Here is a 12,806-nt window from a genome sequence, read left to right on the forward strand (position 1 = left end):
CCATAACAAGGAGTAGTTGAGAGCTGAAAAGCATTCTGGGTAATGGCATAAAAATTAACATGTTAAATATTTATTTTTACTTACATACTGATTAAGGCTTGTAGTATCAGTGATACTCTTCCTCATTAAATCAAGACTGCTAACAAAATGACAACTTGAAAAGAAAAAGAAAAAATACTAACAGTATTTGATTGGCATGCCTTCTTATACATCACCAGTTCATTGCCAGGGAGGAGTAATAAAAACCCTACCATTTGTGCTGGTAGAGTAAAAAACTTGATTTATATACAATTAAACAAATTTTGTTAAACTTATTTTAAACAAATTTTAAATATGTGCAGGACACATGGAGGTAATTATTTAATGGTTTTATTAAATCAAATTTTAAAAACTTGTTTAAAATAAGTTTAACAAAAATAAGTTTAAAATAAGTATATCAGCAAGTTGCATATTTACATGACTATTATTTTTTATGACATGAGTAGGAAAAAAAAGAAAAATTCTGTGTTTATATCTGATGCTGTAGCAGCATCTGCTCTTACTGCTGCTGCTATGTTTATAGAATCTCCTTCTGATATCTGTTCAGTCCTGGACATTTTTTTTTGATTTTGAGGAAAATAAGTATTTGGCTTCTCCCCATTCCTACCCCATATGATGCTTGAATAAATTGTATTTGAAGTTATTTATTTTTATTTAAGCACTAACTTTTAGGAAATACCATTCCTTATAAAAATAATTTCTCTTTTATGAAAAGAGATTTAATTAAACTTTACTGGTCATGTTTAGTTGATACTTGTATTTTATTTATGGTTCTTTCTCAAGAACTTTTATATATTAAAATATCATCTATAATACATATAGCTTGATTTTGGTATCATTTGTTCCATATTCTTGGAAGTTCTTGGAGGGTAATGATGATTATGGAGACTATGTTTAACCTACTTGAAATGTATTTCAAGGTCAAGGACTAAATACCATCCCCCAATAGATATAGACTCTAATTGTACTTATTAAAAAAAAAAATCCTAATGAAACTCTCAGTTCCAGCCAGGGTTTTAACAACTCTCTTTTTTCACTCCATGCATGTTTATTTTTCAGTCTTTAGTAGCTATCTCTCTACATATTTGGTAGCTATCCCTCTACCTTGCCTGCCTTTAAGCACTACTTAGATCTCACCTGGAGACTTTTAAAATATTTTCTAGATACCAGTTCTTTGTCACACATAAGGATTGTAAGTATGTTCTCCCAGTCTATAACTTGCCTTTTCATATTCTTAAAGGAAGGGATATGGAACATATGTATATGTATAATTGATTCACCTTTTTTTCGTTCTTCTTTCTCTAATTGCTTTAGGTGCAAGGTTAGGTTATTTATTTGAGATGTTTCCTGTTTCTTAAGGTAGGATTGTATTGCTATAAACTTACCTCTTAGAATTGCTTTTGCTGCATCCCATAGGTTTTGGGTCGTCGTGTCTCCATTGTCATTTGTTTCTAGGTATCTTTTTGATTTCCTCTTTGATTTCTTCAGTGATCACTTCTTTATTAAGTAGTGTATTGTTTAGCCTCCATGTGTTTGTATTTTTTACAGATCTTTTCTTGTAATTGATATCTAGTCTCACAGCGTTGTGGTCAGAAAAGGTGCTTGATACGATTTCAATTTTCTTAAATTTACCAAGGCTTGATTTGTGACCGAAGATATGATCTATCCTGGAGAATGTTCCATGAGCACTTGAGAAAAATGTGTATTCTGTTGTTTTTGGATGGAATGTCCTATAAATATCAATTAAGTCCATCTTGTTTAATGTATCATTTAAAGCTTGTGTTTCCTTATTTATTTTCATTTTGGATGATCTGTCCATTGGTGAAAGTGTGTGTTAAAGTCCCCTACTATGAATGCGTTACTGTCAATTTCCCCTTTTATGGCTGTTAGTATTTGCCTTATGTATTGAAGTACTCCTACGTTGGGTGTATAAATATTTACAATTGTTATATCTTATTCCTGGATTGATCCCTTGATCACTATGTAGTGTACTTCTTTGTCTCTTCTAATAGTCTTTATTTTAAAGTCTCTTTTGTCTGATATGAGAATTGCTACTCCAGCTCTCTTCTGATTTCCATTTGCATGGAATATCTTTTTCCATCCCCTTACTTTCAGTCTTTATGTGTCTCTAGGTCTGAAGTGGGTCTTTTGTAGACAGCCTATATATTTTGTTTTTGTATCCATTCAGCCAATCTGTGTCTTTTGGTGGGAGCATTTAATCCATTTACATTTAAGGTAATTATCGATATGTATGTTCCTATTCCCATTTTCTTAATTGTTTTGGGTTCGTTATTGTAGGTCTTTTCCTTCACTTGTGTTTCTTGCCTAGAGAAGTTCCTTTAGCATTTGTTGTAAAGCTGGTTTGGTGGTTCTGAACTCTCTCAGCTTTTGCTTGTCTGTAAAGGTTTTAATTTCTCCATCAAATCTGAATGAGGTCCTTGCTGGGTAGAGTAATCTTGGTTGTAGGTTTTTCTCCTTCATGACTTTAAATATGTCCTGCCACTCTCTTCTGGCTTGCAGACTTTCTGCTGAAAGATCAGCTGTTAACCTTATGGGGATTCCCTTGTGTGTTATTTGTTGTTCTTCCCTTGCTGCTTTTAATATGTTTTCTTTGTATTTAATTTTTGATAGTTCGATTAATATGTGTCTTGGTGTGTTTCTCCTTGGATTTATCCTGTATGGGACTCTCTGTGCTTCCTGGACTTGATTAACTATTTCCTTTCCCATATTGTGGAAGTTTTCAACTATAATCTCTTCAAATATTTTCTTAGTCCCTTCCTTTTTCTCTTCTTCTTCTGGGACCCCTGTATTTCGAATGTTGGTGCATTTACTGTTGTACCAGAGGTCTCTGAGACTGTCCTCAATTCTTTTCATTCTTTTTTCTTTATTCTGCTCTGCAGTAGTTATTTATGCTATTTTATCTTCCAGGTTAGTTATCTGTTCTTCTGCCTCAGTTATTCTGCTATTGTTCCCTTCTAGAGAATTTTTAATTTCATCTTTTGTGTTGTTCATCACTGATTGTTTGCACTTTCGTTCTTCTAGGTCCTTGTTAAACATTTCTTTTATTTTCTCTATTCTATTTCCAAGATTTTGGATCATCTTTACTATCATTATTCTGAATTCTTTTTCAGGGAGACTGCCTATTTCCTCTTCATTTGTTAGGTCTGGTGGGTTTTTATCTTGCTCCTTCATCTGCTGTGTGTTTTTCTGTCTTTTCATTTTGCTTATCTTACTGTATTTGGGGTCTCCTTTTCGCCGGCTGTAGGTTCGTAGTTCCCATTGTTTTTGGTGTCTGTCCCCAGTGGCTGAGGTTGGTTCAGTGGGTTGTGTAGGTTTCCTGGTGGAGGAGACTAGTGCCTGTATTCTGGTGGATGAGACTGGATCTTGTGTTTGTGGTTGGCAGGTCCACGTCTGGTGGTGTGTTTTGGGGTGTTTGTGGCCTTACTATGATTTTACACAGCCTCTGTGCTAATGGATGGGGCTGTGTTCCTGTCTTGCTAGTTGTTTGGTATAGGGTGTCTAGCACTGTATCTTGCTGGTCGTTGAGTGGAGCTGGGTCTTGGTGTTGAGATGGAGATCTCTGGGAGATTTTCGCCATTTGATATTACGTGAAGCTTACAGGTCTCTTTTGGACCAGTGTCCTGATCTTGGCTCGCCCACCTCAGAGGAACAGCCCTGCCACCTGGCTGGAGCACCAAGAGACTGTCCTCCACACGGCTCAGAATAAAAGGGAGAAAAAATAGAAAGAAAAGAAAAAAAGAAAGAGAAAGGAAGAGGATAAAATAAAATAAAGTTATTAAAATAAGAAATAAAAAATAATTATTAAGAAAAAATTTTTAGAAGTAAAAAAAAAAAGAAAAAAAACGGATGGACAGAACCCTAGGACAAATGGTGAAAGCAAAGCTATATAGACAAAATCTCACACAGAAGCATGCACATACAAACTCACAAAAGGAGGAAAAGGGGAAAAAATAATCTCTTTTGCTCCCAAAGTCCACCTCCTCATTTTGGGATGATTCGTTGTCTATTCTGGCATTCCACAGATGCAGCGTACATCAAGTTGATTGTGGAGATTATATCCGCTGCTCCTGAAGCTGCTGGGAGAGATTTCACTTTCTCTTCTTTGTTCGCACAGTTCTGGGGGTCCAGCTTTGGATTTGGCACAGCCTCTGCGTGTAGGTCTCCTGAGCGCATCTGTTCTTCGCCCAGACAGGACGGGGTTAAAGGAGCCGCTGATTCGGGGGCTCTGACTCACTCAGGCCGGGGTGAGGGAGGGGTACGGAGTGCGGGGCGAGCTTGCAGCGGCAGAGGCCAGCGTGACGTTGCACCAGCCTGAGGCGCACCGTGTGTTCTACCGGGGAAGTTATCCCTGTATCACGGGACCCTGGCAGTGGCAGGCTGCACAGTCTCCCCGGAAGGGAGGTGTGGATGTGACCTTTGCTTGCACACAGGCTTCTTGGTGGCAGCAGCAGCAGCGTTAGCATCTCATGCGCGTCTTTGGGGTCCGCGATTATAGCCGCGGTTTGCGCCGGTGTCTGGAACTCCCTTAAGCAGCGCTCTTAATCCCCTCTCCCCGCGCACCAGGAAACAAAGAGGCAAGAAAAAGTCTCTTGCCTCTTCGGCAGCTCCAGACCTTTTCTCGTCCTCTCTCCTGGCTAGCTGTGGTGCAGTAACCCCTTTAGGCTGTGTTCACGCAGCCAATACCAGCCCTCTCCCTGGGATCCGACCGAAGCCTGAGCCTCAGCTCCCAGCCCCGCCCACCCTAGTGGGTGAGCAGACAAGCCTCTCTGGCTGGTGAGTGCTGGTCAGCACCGACCCGCTGTGCGGGAATCTCTCTGCTTTTCCCTCTGCACCCCTGTTGCTGCGCTCTCCTCCGCGGCTCCGAAGCTTCTCCCCTCCACCACCCGCAGTCTTCACCCGCGAAGGGGCTTCCTAGTGTGTGGAAACCTTTTCTCCTTCACAGCTCCCTCCCACTGGTGCAGGGCCCGTCCCTATTCTTTTGTCTCTGTTTTTTCTTTTCTCTTTTGCCCTACCCAGATACGTGGGGGAGTTTCTTGCCTTTTGGGAGGTCTGAGGTCTTCTGCCAGCGTTCAGTGGGTGTTCTGTAGGAGTTGTTCCACATGTAGTTGTATTTCTGGTGTATCTGTGGGGAGGAAGGTGATCTCCGCGTCCTACTCTTCCGCCATCTTCTCCTCCAACCTTTAGGAAATTATTGTTTCAGTTTAGTTGTAGGAAATAAAATATCAATAGGAAAATAAAGATGTTTTTCAGAAGTAGCAGAGTCAAAACAGTTAGACTGACTGGGAGCATAATTGGTGGGGAAGAGTGTTGAGAATGTAAAATCAAACCTGACTTTATAATTTCTAGCTGAGTGGCTGGATGAATAGTAAAACCCCTGACTGAAATAGACAAAGCAGGCAGAGCCACAGACTTTTGAAGGAAGGCATGAGCGATGAAGGTAATAGAGATTTGATGGTAGATTTTAATTTGAGGTATGCTAAATTAAGGTGCTTGTTTAATATCCAAATGAGATGTATGGGGAAATATGAGTCTGGAATTCTGGGAAGACATTTAATCTATAAAGGTCTTTGGTAGGCATTGACATATAGGTATGAATTGAAACCATGGCGTGGAAGAGAAAACCTCAAGAAATAAAGGAAATTTAGACATAAGTAACATTCAACGAATAGCAGAAGAAAGGGGAGCCAACAAAAGAAAGTAATGAAAATTATCAGAGATGTAGGAGGACAGTAAAAATAGTGCAGTTTCCTGGAAGCCAAGGAAGGTATTGTTCAAAAACTTAATAATCAGTAAAACTATATTCTGCTTACAGCTTTCAAAACTTACCATTAAATTTGCAAGTAGGAGATAATTTATGAACTTTTGAATGTAATTTGAATTTAGTGGTATGAATGAAAACCATATTACATTTGCAGTGAAAGCAAAGAGTTGGAAATAAGCAAAAAGAGAAAAAGAGCAGGACGTATATTTGTTAGAGGTGGAAGCAGGAAATTGGAAAGAATGGGAGTACAATGGTAGGAGAGAAGATATAAGATAATTTAACTGATTTAAAGATATAAGAGAGGAATTCCTTACAGAAAGCAGAGAAAGGATTGGGTGCTAGGATGATCATAAATCTCCCAGAATATTTACGAAACATACCCATTATAGCCATGAGCTTTAAAATGACTTTTTTTTTTGCAGTAGATTTGAATATAAAAGCAATAGGCTTACAAGGCACGGCAGGCTGTTGATGAGAGTTTTCATTGAAACTGGCAGGCACATTGGGAACCAGCTGTTGGTTGTAGGTAGATCATTTTAAAGTAGTTAAAAAATATAAGGGATAATGCTAAGCTTTTGTACTTCAGACCATGAGAATTCCCCAAGTATTTTATCCAAGAAAATTACAGGTCTTTCAGATGTAGAATTACCAACTGCCATGCAGTTTTTCTTTGTGGTGTATTTTGTCAGTGAATTAAAGAAAGCAATGTGAATTGTGCAATTGGTTATTGTAATGATAATTCAGCATGTAAAAGATGATAAAAGGAAGTCCTGACATCTTACTACGTATTTCACTTATGTAGTAAATAGTGAGTTTGTTCAAACTTCTGTTGCTATAACTTCAACATATTATTCTTATAAACCCCAATACTTATGGGACATTATGTTGGGGTAGAAGTCACTTGGGCCACTGTACAGCTATCTGAAGATCCTTTCAGGACCCCAGTGAAATCCCACACTTTTGCAGGTGTCTCCAGGTGTCTTCACTTCCGAGGAAGCTTTTTTGTGTTCCTTCCCACCGGAGACTTCCCTTCCAGAATTCCAGTGACAGCCGTTTGTATGTGTACTTTCACATTAAGAGTGTTGGGCTCGGGCTTCCCTGTTGGCGCAGTGGTTGAGAGTCCGCCTGCCGATGCAGGGGACACGGGTTCGTGCCCCGGTCCGCGAAGATCCCACATACTGTGGAGCGGCTGGGCCCGTGAGCCATGGCCGCTGAGCCTGCGCATCTGGAGCCTGTGCTCCGCAACGGGAGAGGCCACAACAGTGAGAGGCCCGCGTACCGCAAAAAAAAAATAATAAATAAATAAAAATAGAGTTTTGGGCTCTCATAATGCTTGAGTTCACATTCTGCTTTCACTACTTAAGATGTATGATTCGAGGTATGTCACTGAATCTCTCTGTACCTCAAATTTGGAAAAGCTCCTAAGACATAGAGAGATGTTTTGAGACTTAAATTAAGAAAGCCTCAGATAACATTTTCTTTTTTTGCGGTACGCGGGCCTCTCACTGTTGTGGCCTCTCCCGTTGCGGAGCACAGGCTCCGGATGCGCAGGCTCACTGGCCATGGCTCACCGGCGCAGCCACTCCACGGCACGTGGGATCTTCCTGGACCGGGGCACGAACCCGTGTCCCCTGCATCAGCAGGCGGACTCTCAACCACTGCACCACTAGGGAAGCCCCCAGATAACATTTTTAAAGCAATTAAAGTGCTGTCTGCCATACAGGAAGGACTTCATAAATGATAGTCATTTTCTAGTTGTATGTTCATTCTTCTTACTTAAAGACAACGTTTTCTAATATCTTAACTGGATACCAAATAAGTGATTTCAAAAGGTGAAGTATCTCAAAGCATAAAAATGTAGTATTCAAATATTTTCTAAGTAGGTGAAATGGAAAAATATAAACTCTTACGATCCTTTGCCAAGGGATCCAATTAATCTTTCAGTAAGAGAAGAAGGTAAATTGTCAGCTGGAATTTTTATTGCCTTGAACGTTTTTCCTTAAATTACATGGAATAACTACAGATAACTGGATAACTGGAATGCTATCACTTCTCCTTTCCCAGATCTTTAAAATTTGAAAATATGGAATTATTTAAAGTTCCTTAGCTTATAAATGATTTTTTGAGCCAACCAAATCTTAAAACAAGGATTTCAGACCATTTCGTATGCTTCAAGAGCTCACACAGAATATCCCTACAGTACTTTGCAACAGGAAGACAGAATTTCTAGTGTCAGGAATGACAGAATGCTGTTTGGACTGGGAAACCCTGTGGGTCATTTCATTTTCATTTGGTAGTGAAGCAGAAAAATCAACATGTTGTGTGTCAGAGTACAATGAGAAGTACTCCTTGGCAGTTTGATTTTTAGCCAATGGTGAGGGGGGAAATATTGAAAGCAGGCTGTCAAGGTGTAACTTCACATAGGTAAGTCTGGTTTAAACTAGGCAGGTAGTCTGCATTTTAATATTACCAGAAATAGAAAGGGCCCTTTAGCTTGAACCAAATGCTGTAGGGAATTATAGCTCCTATGAAATATGCTGCTCTGATGATTGATAGTCAAATCTGAAAATGAAATGTCTTAAAGTCTTCCTTTTCAACATTTCTACCTTGCTTGAACTTTATAAATATAGAAAAAGGAAACAGGTGAAGGGAAAAGAATAGCCATGTTGGAATTTCACCCTGAAGTAGAGAAGAATTTTTCAATTAAAAAGATAATCTAATAGTAATACACCAATTTTAAAATTTAATAGGTTGACACGTTTTTGATCTATGAATAGTGTTTTTCAGTTATATTTTACTAAATGAGAGGATAATCAGGACAATTTACATAGATTTTTTCAATCATAAATTCAAACAACTTATCATTTGTACTGTTTTTTATTTTTTATATTTTTGCAGATTGGAATTGTTCATGAAAAAATGATTCATGCTAATTGTAAATAAAATAATTCACAGTGGAAAATGTTATAAAGGTAAATAAAAGTATTTATCCATCATTGCCGCAAATCCCACTCCCCAGCACTAACCACAATAAATATTTGGTGTGTATACTTTAATGAACAAACATTAAATACATACAAACATGTGTACGTATACACATAAGCAGAAAATCAGACTTTGTGTTGGCAAAAATAGTATCAATCTATACAGACTGTTATGTGAATTGCTATTTAAGACTTAAAAGTGCATTCTGTGCTAACATGTGATACTACATAATTGCATTGGAGAGTATTCCATTAATTAAACAATAATTTTTAAATATCTTTACATATTTTTTACAACTTTTCTAGGGTAGGGGAACTATTATAAATAATGCTGTAACGAACATGTTGGTTGCTTACCTTTTACATAAGATAAATCTCTAGCATTGGAATTGTTGAAACAAAAGACAGCATACTTAAATATTTATAGATAGTGCAAAATTAACTTACAAAGCAATTGGGCTAGATTACTTTCTCACCAATATTTTTGTCAGGTTCTCATGGTATTGATTGCTCTCTCTAACCATTGTAGTTTTATAGGTTAATGTTTTTGTTGTTATATTAATTTGATTTTATTTAATTATTAATGATAGTAACATTCTTTCACATGTTTTCATTTTTTCTTTGTATATTGTTCATAATCTTTGCCTACTTTTTTTTTGAAATGGTCATTTTCTTATTTAGTTAAGATGCATGTGTGAAAAAACACTTTTTTCTTTATATGTTGAGTAGTGAACTATTCTTTATAAAAGAGATTATTGATATCTTTATAGTGTATCATTTGTCAATTAACTTTGATCACAGTATATTTTGCAATACAGATGTCTCTGCCATACACAAATCCATCATTTTGTTCTATTTTGACTTTTTGGTTTTTCTGTTATACTTAAAAGTCGTCTCCATTCTTACTATATTTAAATGACTTTTAAAAAAGATACCTGTCATCTTTCAGATACCCCAAAATGAAGTCCTTTTCAGAATTCTGTGTTCCACAGATGTATTTATTTTTGTACCATAACTATATATAATCCTTATATCCATAACTTTGTGTGTGTGTACATACATTCAGACATATATATGTCTGTATATGCATAATAGGTATGGATAGCCACTTCCCATTTTTTTCTTATTAAAAAAAAATTTAGCTATTTTTGTACATTTATATTTCTGGTTATAATTAGTTAGTTAATTTCTGCCCAAAGTTGTACTATCTTGAATTTATCAAGTAATTTTATATCAGTCAGCATATTCACAATATTCAGTATATTCATATAAAAATGACGTACAAAATCATTTTATGGACATTTATACATTACTGTTAAATTTTGTAGTTATTTTTAGTAAATATTTTTGACCTTTTGGTAAGGTTACTATTATTGTATAATAATTTTATTTCTGTGTGCTTATTCTAGAAATTATCAGTTGATTCATAAAGATTTTCTAATTAGATAACATGCTGTCTTTAAATAATCAATGTGTTTCTTTTTTCTCAAAATATATGTATATTTTTTTCCTTTAATCCATTGGCTACAATCCTTAACACAATGTTAAAAAATAATGATTATTGCATATATCCTTCCTCATTCCTGACTTCAAAGGAAGTTCTTCCAGTACGTTAAAATGAATCCTGTGGATTTCTGGTAGATACATTTTACCATGTTAAAGAAGTTTTTTTTTCTTGGCTAGAACTAAAGTCTCTAAGTTCACACCATACTCAGCTATTTATGTGTATGAGACTTTGGGAAAGTTATCTAAATTTCTTGTGCCTCAATTTCCTCTTCTGTAGATGGAATAGCAATTGTATTTATTACACCAGATTGTGGTGAGATTAATTGAATCGATAAATGTAAAGTTAGAACATTACCTGCTTCACAGTAAATACTCAATATATGTTTTTTTTCTTAGACTGTCAGATTTTTATTACTTTTTTCTCAAAAAAAAACATGTCAGTATAATGCAAAATGAAAATCAAGGGTCTATGGCATATCATTCTTTTTAAAAGGTGGTTTCCTTTTTTCCCCCATAAGACACACTAATTTATTGAAGCCATAATCTCTTGACATTTTAACTTTTAAGTTCACTCTGTCTATAAAGTATACTCAGATTCCCTGCTGACGTGCCATGACTATGCTGAAAAACTTAGCAACAGTATGAGTAAATTTCACACAATTACTAATCTCCTAAGAATGTACAGTGTTATCAGTTAGGAAACAATTGTGCGAAAGTCTTTTTTTTTTCCTTTTAAGTTTGGTGTAGGTGGAATAACAAGTTTCTGATCTAAAACAAATAATGCATTGCTTCTATAAAGGTGACAACATGTAAGGCAGTTCAAAGAATGCTGACTAACCAAACAAAATGCAGTTATTGGATTATGTTGCTATTCATATCAGCTTACCTTGTTTTAACACATTGCTCTTAAATCCATATAGCACTCCATTTTACAGAGTAACCGCACTCTTGATTAATCTGTTCTGAAGTGCCAGTATTATTTACACATTTTTTTAAGCCAAAAGTCTGGCCAGTTGTGGCATCAGGTGAGGATGTCATCCAAGCTCTATTATCATTTACATTTACCAAGGAATATTCTGGAAGTTCAGCACTTGTCCCTGGTCCCCGAAGGTTCACCTGTCCATTGGCAGTGCTAAACTGAGGAGCATTCCAGCTCTGGATCCATGATATGGAGCACGGAAAAGAGCTCATTTGGTAAGCTTGGTGGACAGGCTGAGCCTCAGCTTTCTTCTGAGAAGTCACTTGATCCAAAAAGTCCTGTGTTGATGTGGCAGAAGCATGGTTTGTCTCATCACCTGTAAACAGTATTCACACTGGTAAGGTTTTTCTCCGCTATGAGTTCTCTCATGCCTTTCCATATAATATTTTTGAATGAATCTCATCCCACATTCATCACATTGAAATGGTTTTTCACCTGTATGAATGAAGACATATCTCTGTAAGTGATAGTTGATTCTAAAGGCAGCATTGCAGTGCTCACAAACATGAGATTTAGGGGGTTTCCAACCAAGTGATCCATCTTCATTTATTGTAAGGATTTTTGCAGGAGAACATTGTTTCCATTTCTTCTTTTTCTGTAAGTCCTGGCTCTCTGATTTGTTTTTTGTCTCTCATCAGTTGCTCAGATACATCAGTAAAAGTAATTTCCTGCTTTACACTTATAGGGACATTAAGTGCACACTGTAGACCTTGAGGAAGTCTTTCATGTGTTTCGATCTGCTCTTCATCATTTTTCACTGTCTTCTCATGGACCATGAGTTCATCATGTGATATCATATCCTGTTGTCTCATTTCACTTTCTTGTTAACACTTCATCTGCAGCAAGCATCTCCTGGTGAGGCATACTCCAATCTTGAAGCACTGACTCCTGCAGCTCTCCAGACATGGTAGACTGGCCAGACACTCCACCCATTACAATCATTGCCCTGGAAGACTGCATTTCAACTATGCTGCCACATTTAAATAATCCTTCCAGTTTGTCGTCAACGTTCATGCTTAAGTATAACTGCCTGAGACTAATGTAAAAATGAAGACTTCAAGGAAGGGAATGCTGTAGAGTTGAAAAAGAAATCATGGTTGAGTTTCTACCTTTCATAGGCTTCAGAGGCCCTCAATACCACCTCAGTCACATATGCCATCCAGTTCTTCTACAAAATAGGTCAGGCAAATGCCCATCCTGCCAGATCACTTGGCCGAATTTCCAAGCTGTTGATTCCTCCCTCTATCTGCTGGTGGGTGCCGAGGTCACCGACTGCAGGCGGTGGCAGCTTCAACCTTTCTAGGGGCCTTAAGAGGAGGGGAAGGGGAGAGGGGGGAGAACTTTTGCTGTGGTAGCTTCATCAACAGCTCCCACCCCTGCGCCCTTCTCCTCTTCTTCCCCGTTAATATATGTTAGCCGTTTGTTTATCAAGTATTTTCCTTCATCTACCAATAAAATTACAAGTTGTTTTTGTTTCTTTAATTCATTAGTGTAATGCAGTACATTAGATGATACC

At 37.3% G+C, this 12,806-nt stretch overlaps 1 pseudogene; it reads right to left on the bottom strand.

Moving 5' to 3' along the window:
• Positions 1-11,217: 11,217 nt before the first annotated feature.
• LOC137226798 (zinc finger protein 148 pseudogene) lies at positions 11,218-12,588 on the bottom strand (annotated as a pseudogene).
• Positions 12,589-12,806: the final 218 nt, after the last annotated feature.

The sequence above is a fragment of the Pseudorca crassidens genome, chromosome 6, assembly GCF_039906515.1.
Source record: "Pseudorca crassidens isolate mPseCra1 chromosome 6, mPseCra1.hap1, whole genome shotgun sequence".
Taxonomy (NCBI): domain Eukaryota; kingdom Metazoa; phylum Chordata; class Mammalia; order Artiodactyla; family Delphinidae; genus Pseudorca; species Pseudorca crassidens.